This window comes from Giraffa tippelskirchi, chromosome 2, assembly GCF_054371585.1.
Source record: "Giraffa tippelskirchi isolate mGirTip1 chromosome 2, T2T-mGirTip1v1.2.pri, whole genome shotgun sequence".
In the NCBI taxonomy this organism is placed as follows: Eukaryota; Metazoa; Chordata; class Mammalia; order Artiodactyla; family Giraffidae; genus Giraffa; species Giraffa tippelskirchi.
In genome coordinates, this window is record NC_137276.1 from 74,510,863 (window position 1) to 74,526,880 (window position 16,018).

The 16,018-nt window shown below is 37.6% G+C and overlaps 1 long non-coding RNA gene across 1 annotated transcript in view; it reads right to left on the reverse strand.

Moving 5' to 3' along the window:
- LOC145537978 (uncharacterized) overlaps nucleotides 1–16,018 on the reverse strand; it is a 501,457-nt gene that overhangs the window by 47,155 nt on the left and 438,284 nt on the right. Inside the window, exon 8 of the long non-coding RNA XR_014076549.1 lies at nucleotides 6,590–6,662. This is a non-coding gene — a long non-coding RNA (uncharacterized LOC145537978). The remainder of the gene's footprint in view (nucleotides 1–6,589; nucleotides 6,663–16,018) is intronic.

Here is a 16,018-nt window from a genome sequence, read left to right on the forward strand (position 1 = left end):
TTGTTTTATAGATTCCTTTGGATTTTTTTCTTTTTCTTTTCCTTTTTCCTCCCTCTGTTGTAGTTGTCAATTTTATTGGCACTAAGAAATTCAATTAAGATCTTGAGGGTTTTTTTTGTTTTTTTTGGTTTTCCTCAGTCACATTTTTTCTTGTTGTCACAAACCTCTGCCTCTTCATTGGGCATTTGCAGCTCTATGGAGTTTTCCTGTTCTTTTTCTTTTTCTTTTCTTTTCTCTTTTTTTAATTTTAATTTTTTAAACCTATTATTATTTATTCTGCATTTATTCCTTTGTTTGCTTTCTCTACTGTTCTTTTCCCCTTGCAGTTAATCTTTAACGTATATAAATATTTTTTATCTACCTCTATTTAACTTTGCATATTTATTCTTTCAATCTTTTCTTTCTCTCCTTTCCTCTCAACATATTTCTTAGTTTTACTTTCATTGTTTTATTCCCCAATTGGCACCTTGCTTTAGTATTGTTTTCCAGTTTGTGCTTTAATTAGTTTTGTTTTGGTAGACATAAATTGTGGTTTCCTTTGTTTGCCAGGTCAATCTACTGTACTTAATTTTGTTGGACTGTTTTGATTTTGCTTATGGGTGTATATGTATATGTGTATATTCAGTCACACTTTCTATGTTGTTATAAACTGCTGCCTCTACATTAGGCTTTTGCAGTTCTGTGGAGTTTTCCTTTTTTTCCCCCTTTTTTGTTTCTTCTTCAATTTTTTCTCTTTTCTCTTTTATATAATTTTAATTTTTTAAACCTATTATTTTGTTTTTACATTTATTCCTTTGTTTGCCTTTTCTACTGTTCTTTTCCCCTTGCGTTAATCGTTAATGTATATAAATCTTCTTCATCTACCTCTATGTAACTTTGTACATCTATTCTTTCTTTCCTTCCTTTCTTTCCATCCCTCTCAACATATTTGTTGACTCATTTGAAAAGACCCTGATGCTGGGAAAGATTGAAGGCGAGAGGACAAGGGGATGACAGAGGATGAGATGGTTTGATGGCATCACCAACTCGATGGACATGAGTTTGAGGAAGCTCTGGGAGTTGGTGATGGACAGGGAAGCCTGGCGTGCTGCAGTTCTTGGGGTCACAAAGAGTTGGACATAACTGAATGACTGAACTGAACTGAACTGACGTTCCATTATTTTAATTATTATTTGCCTGATTTTTTAACTGCCATTTGTCTGGAGTTCATCTTTGGTTTCTCATTTTTGGATATGTGTTTTACTCTCCCTTAATGCCATAACAAACCACTTGTCAAATCTTCTTTCCTGACCAGAGATCAACCCCTGAGCCTTTGGAGTGGGAGCATTGACTCCAAGACCCTAGATGACCAGAGAACTAACAATAGGGAGTATCAAATAGTGAGAACTCACAAAAAAGAAACCACTTGAATACAAGACCTGGCATCACCCAACCACCAGTAGCACCCTGTGCAGGATGCCTCATCTAAACAACAAATGAAAATACAAACCCAATCATCAGAAGACAGGATTACCACCTCACTCAGCCTTGCCCATCAGATAAAAAACAAACAAACAAACAAAAACTCAGCACAAATCTTACCCTATAGGAAGCTCACACATACCACTGGACCAACCTTAAGAGGGCAGAAGCCAAAAGGAAGATAGAGTCCAACCTTCAAGAAAAGAATTCAACTTTCCTTGAAGCCTAGGAAAAGGAGACCTCAAACACAATAAATTAAAAAAATGAAAGAAAAAAATGAAAATACTGCACAAAGAAAGGAACAAACTAGAAACACAGAAGTCCAAATAAATGAAGAGGAAGTAGGCAAACTATCAGAAAAAGAATTCCGAATAATGATAGTAAGAAGACCAAAATCCTTGAAAACAAAATGGAGAAAATGCAAGAATCAATTAACAAAGACCTAGAAGAATTAAAGAATAAGCATACAGAGACAAACAACACAATTACTGCAATTAAAAATACTCTAGAAGGAATCACTAGCAGAATATCTGAAGCAGAAGAATGAATCAGTGAGCTGGAAGAAAACATGGTAGAAATAACTTTTGAAGAGCAGAATAAAGTAAAAAGAATGAAAAGAACTGAGGATAGTCTCAGAGACCTCTGGGACAATATCAAATGCACCAAAATTCAAAATATAGGGGTCCAGGAAGAAAAAGAGAAAAAGAAAGGGTATCAGAAAGTTTTTGAAGAGATTATAGTTGAAAATTTCCCCAACATGGAAAAGGAAATAGTCAATCAAGTTCAAGAAGCACAAAGAGTCTCATACAGGATAAACCCAAGGAGAAATATGCCAAGACACATACTAATCAACTAACAAAGACTAAACACAAAGAAAGAATATTAAAAGTAGCAAGGGAGAAGCAAAGGTAAAATACAAGGGAAACCCCAGATGCTTAACAGCTGATCTTTCAGCAGAAACTCTGCAGGCCAGAAGGGAATGGCAGGATATATTTTTAAAGTATTGAAAGGGAAAAATCTACAGCCAAGATTACTGTCCCCAGCAAGGATCTCATTCAAAATTGATGCAGAGATAAAAAGCTTTTCAGACAAGCAAAAGTTAAAAGAATTCAGTACCACCAAGCCAGCTTTACAACAAATGTAAAAGGGATTTATATAGTCAAGAAACACAAGAGAAGAAAAAAGATCTACCCCAAGCAAATAAGAAAATGGCAATAAGAACATGTATATCAATAATTACTTTAAATGTAAATGCATTAAATGCTCCAATCAAATGACACAAACTGACTGAATGGATACAAAAACAAGACCTATATATATACTGTCTACAAGAAACCCACTTCAGACCTCAAGACACATATGACTGAAAGTGAGAGAATGGAAAAATATATTCCATGCAAATGGGAAGAAAAGAAAGCTGGAATAACAATCCTTATAATAGAAAAAATAGACCTTAGTAACCTTTGCAAAAAGGTTACAAGAGATAAGGAAGGACACTACATAATGATCAAGGGATCAATCCAAGAGGAAGACAGAATAATTGTAAATATCTATGCACCCAACATAGGAGCACCTCAATACATAAGACAAACACTAACAGACATAAAAGGAGAAATTGAGAGTAACACAATAATCATAGTAAACTTTAACATCCCACTCACACCAATGGACATATCATCAAAACAGAAAATTAATAAGGAAACACAAGTCTTAAATGATACATTAGATGATATGGATCTCATTGACATCTTCAGGACATTCCATCCAAATGCAGAATAATACACCTTCTTCTCAAGTGCACGTGGAACATTCTCCAGGATAGACCCCATCTTGGGTCACAAATCAAACCTCAGTAAATTAAAAAAAATTGAAATTGTATCAAGCATCTTCTCCGACCACAGTGTTATGAGACTAGATATTAATTAAAAGAAAAATACTGTAAGAAACACAAACACATGGAGATTAAACAACATGTTTCTAAATAACCAACAGGTAACTGAAGAAACAGAAAGATTTCTAGAAACAAATGACAATGAAAACACAACAACTCAAAATCTATGGGATACCGCAAAAGCAGTTCTAAAAAGGAAGTTTATAGCTATACAGTCATACCACAAGAAACAAGAAAAACATTGAATAGGCAAACTAACTTTACAAGAAGGAAAAAACCCCAAAATTAGTAGAAGAAAAGAAATCATAAAGATCTGAGAAGAAATAAGTGAAAAAGAAATTAAAGAAACAATAGTAAAGATTAATACAACTAAAACTTGGTTCTTTGAAAAGATAAGCAAAATTGACAAACCTTTAGCCAGACTCATCAAGAAGAAAAGAGAGAAGAATCAAATCAACAAAATTAGAAATGAAAAAGGAGAGGCTACAAGAGACAATGCAGAAATACAAAGGATTATAGGAGACTATTGTGAACAACTATATGGCAATATAATGGATAACCTGGAAGAAATGGACAGATTCTTAGAAAAGTTCAATCTTCTGAGACTGAACCAGGAAGAAATAGAAATTATGAACAACCCAATTACAAGCACTGATATGGAAGCTTTGATAAAAAAAAAAATCTCCCAAAAACCAAAATCCCAGGACCAGATGGCTTCACGGGAGAATTCTATCAAACATTTAGAGAAGAGCTAATGCCTATCCTTCTAAAACTCTTACAAAAAATTGCAGAGAAAGGAACACTTCCAAACACATTCTACGAGGCCACCATCACCCTGAAAACAAAACCAGACAAAAACAACACACAAAAAAGCAAAACTACAGGCCAATATCACTGATGAACATAGATGCAAAAATCCTCAACAAAAGTTTAGCAAACAGAATTCAGCAGCACATCAAAAAGTTCATACCCCATAATCAAGTTGGGTTTATTCCAGGGATGCAAGGATTCTTCAGTATACAGAAATCAATGTGATACACCATACTAACAAATTGAAAGATAAAAACCATATGATCATCTCAATAGATGCAGAAAAAGCCATTGACAAAATTAAGCACCTATTTATGATTAAAACTCTTAAAAAATTGGCATAGAAGTAACCTACCTCAACATAGTAAAGACCATATATGATAAGCCTATGGCAAACTTTATTCTCAATGGTGAAAAATGGAAAGCATTCCCCCTAAGATCAGGAATAAGACAAGGGTGTCCACTTTTGCCACTATTATTCAACATAGTTGTGGAAGTCCTAGCTATAGCAATCAGGGAAGAAAGAAATAAAAGGAATCCAGATTGGAAAAGAAGTAAAGCTCTCACTGTTTGTAAATGACATGCTATGTACATAGAAAACCCTAAAGATAGTATCAGAAAATTACTAGAGCTAATCAGTGAATTTAGCAAAGTTTCAGGATACAAAATCAATACACAGAAATCACTTGCATTTCTATATGCTAACAATGAAAAATCAGAAAGAGCAATTAAAGAATCAATCCCATTCACCACTGCAACAAAAAGAATTAAATATCTAAGAATAAACTTATCTAAGGATACAAAAGAACTGTACACAGAAAATTGTAAGACACTAATGAAAGAAATCAAATGTGACATAAACAGATGAGAGATACTCCATGTTCTTGGATAGGAAGAATAAATATTGTGAAAATGACTATACTACCAAATGCAATCTATAGATTTAATGCAATCCCTATCAAATTACCAATGGAATTTTTCACAGAATTAGAAAAAAAATATTCATAATTCATATGGAAACACAAATGATCCTGAATAATCAAAGCAGTCTTGAGAAAGAAGAATGGAGCAAGAGGAATCAACCTTCCTAACTTCAGTTTATACTACAAAGCTACAGTCATCAATACAGTACAGCACTGGCACAAAAACAGAAATATAGACCAACGGGATAAGATTGAAAGCCCAGAAATCAACCGATGCACCTATAGTTACCTTATATTTGACAACAGATGCAAGAATATACAATGGGGCAAAGACAGCCTCTTCAATAAATGGTGCTCAGAAAACTGGATAGCTACATGTAGAAGAATGAAATTAGAACACTTCCTTACACCATACACAAAGATAAACTCAAAATGGATTAAAGACCTAAATGTAAGACCAGAAACTATTAAACTCTCAGAGGAAAACATAGGCAGAACACTCAATGACAAAAAATCAAAGCAAGATCCTCTATGACCCACCTCCTAGAGTAATGGAAATAAAAACAAAAGTAAACAGGTGGGACCTGATTAGAACTTAAAAGCTTTTGCACAGCAAAGGAAACTATAAGCAATGTGAAAAGACAACCCTCAGAATAAGAGAAAATAGTAGCAACTGAAACAGCTGACAAAGGATTAATTTCCGAAATATACAAGAAGTTAATACAACTCAATCTCAGAAAAACAAAAAATACAATCAAAAAGTGGGGAAAAGACCTAAACAGACATTTCTCCAAAGAAGACATACATACAGATGGCTAACAAACAAATGAAAAGATGCTCAATGTCGCTCATTACTAGAGAAATGCAAATCAAAACTACAATGAGATATCACCTCATACCGGTCAGAATGGCCCTCATCAAAGTCTACAAACAATAAATGCTGGAAAGGATGTGGATAAAAGGGAATGCTCTTGCACTGTTGTTGGGATTGTAAATTGATACAGCCACTATGGAAAACAGTATGGAGATTCCTTAAGAAACTAGGAATAAAACCACCATATGACCCAGCAATCCCACTTCTAGGTATATATCCTGAGGAAACCAAAATTGAAAGAGACACATGTATGCCATTGTTCATTGCAGCACAATTTACAATACCTAGAATATGGAAGCAACCTAGATGTCCATCAACAGATGAATGGATAAAGAAGTGTGGTATATATACACAATGGAATATTACTCAGCCATAAAAAGGAACACACTTGAGTCCGTTCTAATGAGATGGATGAACCTAGAACCTATTATATAGAGTGAAGTGAGTCAGAAAGAGAAAGATAAATACCATATTCTAGCACATATATACGGAATCTAAAAAAATGGTACTGAAGAATTTATTTACAGGGCAGCAGTGGAGAAACAGACATAGAAAATAGACTTATGGACATGGGGTGGGGGGAGGAGAGGGTGAAATGTATCAAAAGAGTAACATGAAAACTTACATTACCATATGCAAAATAGATAGCCAACAGGAATTTTCTGTATGGCTCAGGAAACTCAAACAGGAGCCCTGTATCAATCTAGAAGGGTGGGATGGGGAGAAAGATGGGAGGGAGTTTCAAAAGGGAGGGTATATATGTATGCCTATGGCTGATTCATGTTGATGTTTGACAGAAAACACCAAAATTCTGTAAAGCAATTATCCTTCAATAAAAAAAAAATAATTAATTAAAAAAAATGAAAATCTTTCTCCCTCCTCATCCAAACCCAAAGCAGAGATAACTGCCAGCAGTCTGACATTTATCCTTCAAAGCTTTTCTTTTACATAAATTTACAATATCCTTTGCCCTCATCCTTCTTATCCTATCAGCTGCTGAGCTCTGTAGATGCAACTTTCCAAATACATTTTAAATTCTCCATTTCGTTTTGTTTTGCTTTCTGGTCCAACTCACCATCCTCTTGTAATAGCCTTATAAGTCATCTCCCAACTTCCACTCTATCTTCCCAACAATCCATTAATGTCAGATTGGCCCACAGTGATCATTTAAAAAGGTACTTTCCTTTAAAGCCATCTATTGGTTTTCTATTACAATAAGGTTAAAATATACATCTTTAACCAACTTAAATGCCCTGCTGGGATTGGCTCCTGCCTGTTTCTCCAATCTCCAGAATTGCCTCTTTTCTGCTTAGCAACACTGTTTTTATTTTTCAGGTCCCTGAAGCTCTTTTTCAACTCAAGCCACATACTGTTTTCCCTCCTTGGGATGCTCTTCCCTTCCCACCCTCTTTGCCTGGCTAACTCCTACTCATTCTTAATGTTAAATATCACTTCTTCTGATTTGTCTTCCATCAATTTCCGCAATCTAAATAGTATTTCTCTTTTCACACTTTTGTCTTTTTCATATAATAGTGACACCAAGTATTAATACTCATTTGTGTACATTTTTACTTAATATTCACCTCTGCCAGTAAGCCATAAGCTCCATAAGAGAACATGCTCTGTCCTAGTCATTTATTGGAAGGGAAATAATTATTCAGGAAAGAATATCAGGTAAACTTCTGAAGTGCTGAAAACATCTCATATCTTGATTTGGGTGGTGGTTACATGATTGTATATTTTTACATGTGGAAAAACATATAAATTTGTGCAAACTTTAAGATCTCTAAAGTTTATCATATACACATATGTTACTCTTAATATGTTATGGTATTCTTCAATTAAAAAGTTTAGTAAATTAAATCAAAAATATGCAATTAAAAATTTCACAGTAAATATCAGATTGTCCTTCAAAAGCTATAACAATTTAAATTTCCACCAGTATTATGAAGGTACTCTTTTATCCCCATGCCCTCATCAATAAACTCCCTACCAATATGCCAAGCAAAAGATAGTATCTCATTGATATTTAAATTTGCTTCCTTCATTATTAGTAAAGTTGAATATTTTTAATCCGTCTTGGATTTAGTTTAATGCATGATAAAAGAATTCATTTATTTTTCTGATCCTGTTGTTCCAGCACCATTTATTGAGTAATTTTCCCCTTCCTCTTCCATTTGTTATGTCATTAATCTCCATCATAGCTTTGTGATGTCACTGGCCTTTATAATATAATAAATTCTTGTATGGAATAGAATCTGTTTGAGATATCTATTCTCCTCTATTCATTTCCCTCTTTATTGTTATACCAGTGCCATGCTGATTAAATTAATAACATAACTTAAAAATAGTCATCCTCATTAATCTTCTTTTTCAAATGTATAAAAGATCCTGATACTCTAAATGATGTCTAAAATGGTTCTGTCAAGTCAAAAAATACCGACTAAGATTTTGATTTGAAATTTATCTTAGGTAGGGTTCCTTGGGGATACAGACATTACGATGGAGATTTGTTTGCAGGTGGCTTTAGAAATCCTGTAAGAATAAACCTATGAGAGAGTGAAGGCTGCAGAGGAGAAGTCCAACTATGATGTAGTTGCAACAGAGGCATCAATTGATCCCATCAGAGGCTACAGAGCAAGGATGATTCTTCTATTGACCAGAATTGAAAGAAAGGGGTTACCTCAACTAGTCAACAGACACAGCTGAGGGAGGTCTAACGGCCAAGGCCAAGGCCATTCTTAGGGAAGGACTCAACTATGAGTTGTGAGTGCTCAGCACTCAACCTCTGGAAGTAAGTGCTGATCCTGAATGCAGATATGGGTGGTGCGCCACAGTGTCCACTACACAATTTTTACAGTACTATTTCATTTCTCAGAAAAATGATTAGCTTTCCATTTTATTCAATAATTTTATGCCTTAAATAACTTTTTCAGGCTAAATATACAAAATAAGACAACAGGAAAAACTGAGCAACGTTTCTATGCAATGACTGCTAGAGGAAAAATAAACTCAGTAGACTGGAAAATGTGCCAGAATCAATAAGTGAACTTAATAGGAATAAACGACCATCTTTTACTCAATTTTAGCTTAAAGTACTTAAGGTGGTAATTAAAAAAACTAATTATTTCCTTTAATTTGCTTAGTTCTTTCCAAACTCTTTGCATCCTCTTTGGGCTACAAAGGGCCTCCTGTCTTGCTTTTTCCTGCTCAAAGTCTGCTATTCTGACATAGCTGATGACAAATACCCAGAATTTGCCTGTGTAAGCATCTGCTGAACATCTCTTTCATCCCAATATATTCATTATCTTTCTCCCTCAAACCTGGTTCTCCCTTATAAAACATAGGGGTCATCTCTAACTATTCTCTCATGATCTACTTTCAGTTTGTGGTGGGGACTTACCACGTCTACCTGAGCAATATGTTTGAACCTGCCTCTTGTTCTTACTCTCAGTGATATGGACAAAGTTCACATTAATATCATTTGTTACATGGACTAATTTTATAAATTTCTACTTAATTTTTAAGTCTCTAATTGGTTCAGTTCAGTTCAGTTGCTCAGTCCTGTCCAACTCTGTGACCCCATAGAATGCAGTACACCAGGTTTTCCTGTCCATCACCAACTCCCAGAGTTTACTCAAACTCGTATCTATTGAGTTGGTGATGGCATCCAACCATCTCATCCTCTGTCGTCCCCTTCTCCTCCCACCTTCAATCTTTCCCAGCATCAGGGTCTTTTCAAGTGAGTCAGTTCTTCGCATCAAGTGGCCAAAGAATTGGAGTTTCAGCTTTAGCGTCAGTCCTTCCAATGAACACCCAGGACTGATCTCCTTTAGGATAGACTGGTTGGATCTCCTTGCAGCCCAAGGGACTCTCAAGAGTCTTCTCCAACACCACAGTTCAAAAGCATCAATTCCTCGGTGCTCAGCTTTCTTTATAGTCCAACCCTCACATCCATACATGACTACTGGACAAACCAGAGCTTTAACTAGATGGGCCTTTGTTGGCAAAGTAATGTCTCTGCTTTTTAATATGTTGTCTAGGTTGATCATAACTTTTCTTCCAAGGAGAAGAGTCTTTTAATTTCATGGCTGCAGTCACCACCTGCAGTGATTTTGGAGCCCCCAAAAATAAAGTCTGTCACTGTTTCCATAGTTTCCCCATCTATTTGCCATGAAGTGTAACCTGTAACCAATTATGTCACCAACAACACCATCCTTGTCATCTAAGCTCAGACACTTTTATGATTCTGTCATTTATAGAACAATAAAATCTAAGTGTGTTAATATGAGATTCAAAGCTCTATGTACTCTCAACCTCACTGTATTCATGTTCAAGATTCAGCTCAAATGCTACCTCAGTGACATATTATTGTATTTCAACAGCAGAAATTAATTGTGAATCTCTTTATTTTCCATTGCGCTTTGATTATGCCACTCTTGTAACATGTATCCTGCTTTATTTATATGTATTTATACATATAGTTATATTTTATCTGCATTTTCCTGCCTAGATTGAGTTCTAGAAGACAGAAGCTGTTTATTCATCTTTGTGTTCTTCACAAAGCCTAATCTAGTATAAATCTTCATTGTGCAAAATATATAGATGTGGAATATAATGCTGATGTTTAAAACAATAGGGAGGGACTTCCCTGATGGTTCAGTGTCTAAGACTTCGTGCTCCCAATGCTGGGGACCCAGGTTCAATCCCTAGTCAGGGAACTAGATCCCACATGGTGCTGCAACTAAAGATCCTGCATGCAGCAACAAAGATTGAAGATTCCAAGTGCCACAACTAAGACCCAGCACAGCCAAGTGAATAAATATTAAAACAAAATAAAACAAAACAACAGAGATGCAATTCTTTCACTCACATGGCCCTCTCTGAACTGCATCTACAGCATAAGCAACTTGTGGCTATTTCAATGAAAAAAGATGTAACATTAAATTCTTTGGGTGCATCAGCCACATGTGCCTAGTGGCTATTGGACTGCACAGCTGTGGAACATTTGCACCATCACAGAGAGTTCTGTTGGAGGGCAATGCTCCATCATATTTGCACCAGAAAGCTTTCAGCTTCAAGTAACAGAATACCCAACTTGTCTTCATTTGGATTCCTTGAAAACACACCCTAGAAAAGGTCTTAGGGACATGCGATTTCTTTAGAAGGTGATCCTAAAGTCAGGGAAGGCAAATTTGTGGGGTGAGAAAAGTGAGACCAGAAAGGTAGACAAGTCAGCAAAAGGTGAGTTAATAAGTGGGTTTCTGCTGCGGGCAACTTGGACTCTGTTGGAGCCCTCTGAGACACTGTGTGGAATGCATTTCAGAAATGACCCACCATAGTGCATAGAGCAGAGAAGGCAATGGCACCCCACTCCAGTACTCTTGCCTGGAAAACCCCATGGATGGAGGAGCCTGGTGGGCTGCAGTCCATGGGGTCGCTAGGAGTCGGAGACGACTGAGCGACTTCACTTTCACTTTTCACTTTCATGCATTGGAGAAGGAAATGGCAACCCACTCCAGTGTTCTTGCCTGGAGAATCCCAGGGATGAGGAAGCCTGTTGGGCTGCCGTCTATGGGGTCACACAGAGTCAGACACGACTGAAGCGACTTAGCAGTAGCAGTAGCAGTGCATAGAGACTTAACCCCCTAGCTCCACTGAATCCTGTTCCCTATTGACAGAAGCTTAGGGGGAAGGATATATATTTCTCCTCTGCTATCTCACCTGGCATTGGATCTTTAGGAAGAGAGGAGGTTCAAGAAACCTGAGGTGGAAAACCATCAGTTTGCTGGCAACCAGCAGATCATCTCAGGTGGGCAAAAGGGATGATCAGGTGCTTTAAAAGATGGTGCTAAATAGGGTTTAAGGTCTGACTCCTTGTAACCCTATGGACTGTGGCAATCCAGGCTCCCCTGCCCTTCACTATCCCCCAGAACTTGCTCAAACTCATGTCATTGAGTCAGTGATGCCGTCCAACTATCTCATCCTCTGTCGCCCCCTTCTCCTGCCTTCAATCTTGCCCAGCATCAGGGTGTTTTCCAATGAGTCGGCTCCTCACATCAGGTGTCCAAAATATTGGAGCTTCAGCTTCAGCAACAGTCCTTCCCAGGGTTGATTTCCTTTAGTATTGACTGGTTTGATCTCCTTGCTGTCCAAGGGACCCTCAAGAGTCTTCTCCAGCACCACAGTTCAAAAGCATCGATTCTTCGGTGCTCAGCCTTCTGTATGGTCCAACTCTCACATCCATGATCCAGTGTATGTTGGCAATTTGATCTCTGGTTCCTCTGCCTTTTCTAAATCTAACTTGTACATCTGGAAGTTCTCAGTTCATTTACTGCTGCAGCTATGAAATTAAAAGATGCTTGGTCCTTGGAAGAACAGCCATGACAAACCTAGACAGTGTATTGAAAAGCAGAGGTATCACTTTGCCAATAAAGGTCCATATAGTCACAGGTATGGTTTTTCCAGTAGCCATGTATAGATATGAGCGTTGGACCATAAAAAAGGCTGAGTGCTGAAGAATCGATGCCTTCAAACTGTGGTGTTGGGAAAGACTCTTGAGAGTCCCTTGGACAGCAAGGAGATCAAACCAGTCAATGCTAAAGGAAATCAATCCTGAATATTCATTGGAAGGACTGGTGCTGAAGCTGAAGTTCCAATACTTTGACCACCAGATGCAAAGAACCAGCTTTTTGGAAAAGACCCTGATGCTGCGAAAGACTGAGGGCAGGAGGAGAAGGGAACAACAGAGGATGGGATGGTTGGACGACATCACTGACTCAATGGACATGAGTTTGAGCAAGCTCAGGGAAACAGTGAAGGACAGGGAATTTTGGCATGCTGCAGTTCACAGGATTGCAAAGAGTCAGACTCAACTTAGCAACTTAACAACAACAACAACAACTCACATATGTATGTGATTACTGGAAAAACCATAGCTTTGACTATACGGACCTTTGTTGGCAAGGTGATGTCTCTTAATAAACTGCCTAGGTTTGTCATAGCTTTTAAGTAAACTCTGGGAGATAGTAAAGGACAGGGAAGCCTGGCACACTGAAATCCATGGGGTTGCAAAGAGTTGGACACCACGGAACAACTGAACAGGAACAAGTAACTAAAATTGATTGCCCTGTATGAAAAATCTGGAAAAGGGGAAAATTAACACATATTAATTCAGTGTCTTCACGATAAAAGAGCCCTCAGTTGGTGATTCTACAGGCATCTTGGCTTTCATCTGAGCATCATCTCAAATTGTCTGAAGCTTGCCTAAACAATATCCCAATAGGCAGGAGGTGTGAAGTCTGGTCTCGGATCTTTTCTAAAGAGTGAGGAGAACTTTTCTAAAAGATCTCCTGAAGATTTTCTTATGTATCTCAATGGTCAAGATTGTACCACATGAAGGGATCCACTGAGATACAAAAGGAAGTCTTCAGGAGATGTTTTAGAAAAGTTCTCCTCACTCTTTAGAAAAGATATGAGACCAAACTTCACCCCTTTCCACCTGGGGGGCTACCTTTCCTGAGCACATTACCTTCCAATATCTGAACAAAATAGGCCTCTGCTGGCAATGAGAAGGTACAATTGGAATAGGGATGTGTACTAGCTGAGGGAGCAGAAATCTGTCTGTATAGGCACCAAGTTTTGAGCAGGATATTTACCAACTCAAAGGAATCTGGAAGAAAAGGACCAGGATTTCCAAAGTTGGAAACTATCATATTTTGAGTAAAAAATAGAACTAGGTATAATACATATCTTGATGTCATTCAGTTCAGTTCAGTCATTCAGTCATGTCCGACTCTTTGCGACCCCATGAAGGGCAGCACGCCAGGCCTCCCTGTGCATCACCAACTCCTGGAGTCTACCCAAACTGAGGTCCATTGAGTCAGTGATGCCATCCAACCATCTCATCCTCTGTCATTGCCTTTTCCTCCTGCCCTCAATCTTTCCCAGCATCAAGGTCTTTTCAAATGAGTCAGCTCTTCGTATCAGGTGGTCAAAGTATTGGAGTTTCAGCTTCAACATCAGTCCTTCCAATGAACACCCAGGGCTGATCTCCTTTAGGATAGACTGGTTGGATCTCCTTGCATTCCAAGGGACTCTCAAGAGTCTTCTCCAACACCACAGTTCAAAAGCATCAATTCTTCGGTGCTCAACTTTCTCTATAGTCCAACTCTCACATCCACACATGACAACTGGAAAAACCATAGCCTTGACTAGACAGACCTTTGTTGGCAAAGTAATGTCTCTGCTTTTTAATATGCTATCTAGGTTGGTCATAACTTTCCTTCCAAGGAGTAAGTGACTCTTAATTTCATGGCTACAATCACCATCTTCAGTGATTTTGGAGCCCCCCAAAATAAAGTCTGCCACTGTTTCCACTGTTTCTCCATCTATTTGCCATGAAGTGATAGGACCAGATGCCATGATCTTAGTTTTCTGAATGTTGAGCATTAAGCCAACTTTTTCACTCTCCTCTTTCACTTTCATCAACAGGCTCTTTAGCTCTTCTTTGCTTTCTGCCATAAGGGTGGTGTCATCTGCATATCTGAGGTTATTGATATTTCTCCCGGCAATCTTGATTCCAGCTTGTGCTTCCTCCAGCCCAGCATTTCTCACGATGTACTCTGCATATAAGTTAAATAAGCAGGGTGACAATATAGAGCTTTGACATACTCCTTTTCCTATTTGGAACCAGTCTGTTGTTGCATGTCCAGTTCTAACTATTGCTTCCTGACCTGCATACAGTTTTATCAAGAGGCAGGTCAGGTGCCTTCCATCTCTTTCAGAATTTTCCACAGTTTATTGTGATCCACACAGTCAAAGGCTTTGGCATAGTCAATAAAGCAGAAATAGATGTTTTTCTGGGACTCTCTTTCTTCTTCAACAATCCAGCAGATGTTGGCAATTTGATCTCTGGTTCCTCTGCCTTTTATAAATCCAGCTTGAACATCTGAAAGTTCACGGTTCACATATTGCTGAAGCCTGGCTTGGAGAATTTTGAGCATTACTTTACTAGTGTGTGAGATGAGTGCAATTGTGCGGTAGTGTGAGCATTCTTTGGCATTGCCTTTCTTTGGGATTGGAATGAAAACTGACCTTTTCCAGTCCTGTGGCCACTGCTGAATTTTCCAAATTTGCTGGCATATTGAGTGCAGCACTTTCATAGCATCATCTCTTATCATTTGAAATAGCTCAACTGGAATTCTATCACCTCCACTAGCTTTGTTCATAGTGATGCTTCCTAAGGCCCACTTGACTTCACATTCCAGGATGTCTGGCTCTAGGTAAGTGATCACACCATCGTGATTATCTGGGTCGTGATCTTTTTTGTACAGTTCTTCTATGTATTCTTGCCACCTCTTCTTAATATCTCTGCTTCTGTCAGGTCCATACCATAAAACAACTGAATTAACCAACCCTTGAACTTTTCTCTGTAATATACAGAATAGAAAACTAAGAGAATGTTGTGATAGCTATCATTATTGAAGAAATGCCACTGGATAGTAGATTAAATTTATTCTGATGGACCAGGAGATATAGCTAGAATGAGTGTGGAATTTATATATATATATATATATATATATATATATATTCATATATTGAACAATCATTTCCCTTTAACAATTAGTAAAACAGTAATATCCTCACCAATAAAAAATCAGTAAAAAGCTGAGTGATATTAACAATTTACATTCCAATAGTGCTTTATGTTTCAAAGTATAATTTTGCTTGACTACTCTTAAAACTCTTAAAGGTGGCACTGTGTAGATACTATTACATCTGTTTTCCTTATGGAAAGAATGAGGCTCAGCAAGCTTAATGACTGCTCACATCATGGAGTTTAATAAATGGTATAGATGTAACTCACTCTCAGATTTCCTGAGTCAAAAAGTGGCAATTTCTAAAACTTTATAAATGTGCCATGTGCTCAGTCATGTCCAACTCTTTGCAACCCCATGGTCTGTATCCCGCCAGGCTCCTCTTTCCATAGGATTCTCCAGGGAAGAATTCTGGAGTGGGTTGCCATTTCCTCCTCCAGGGGGATCTTTCCAACCCAGG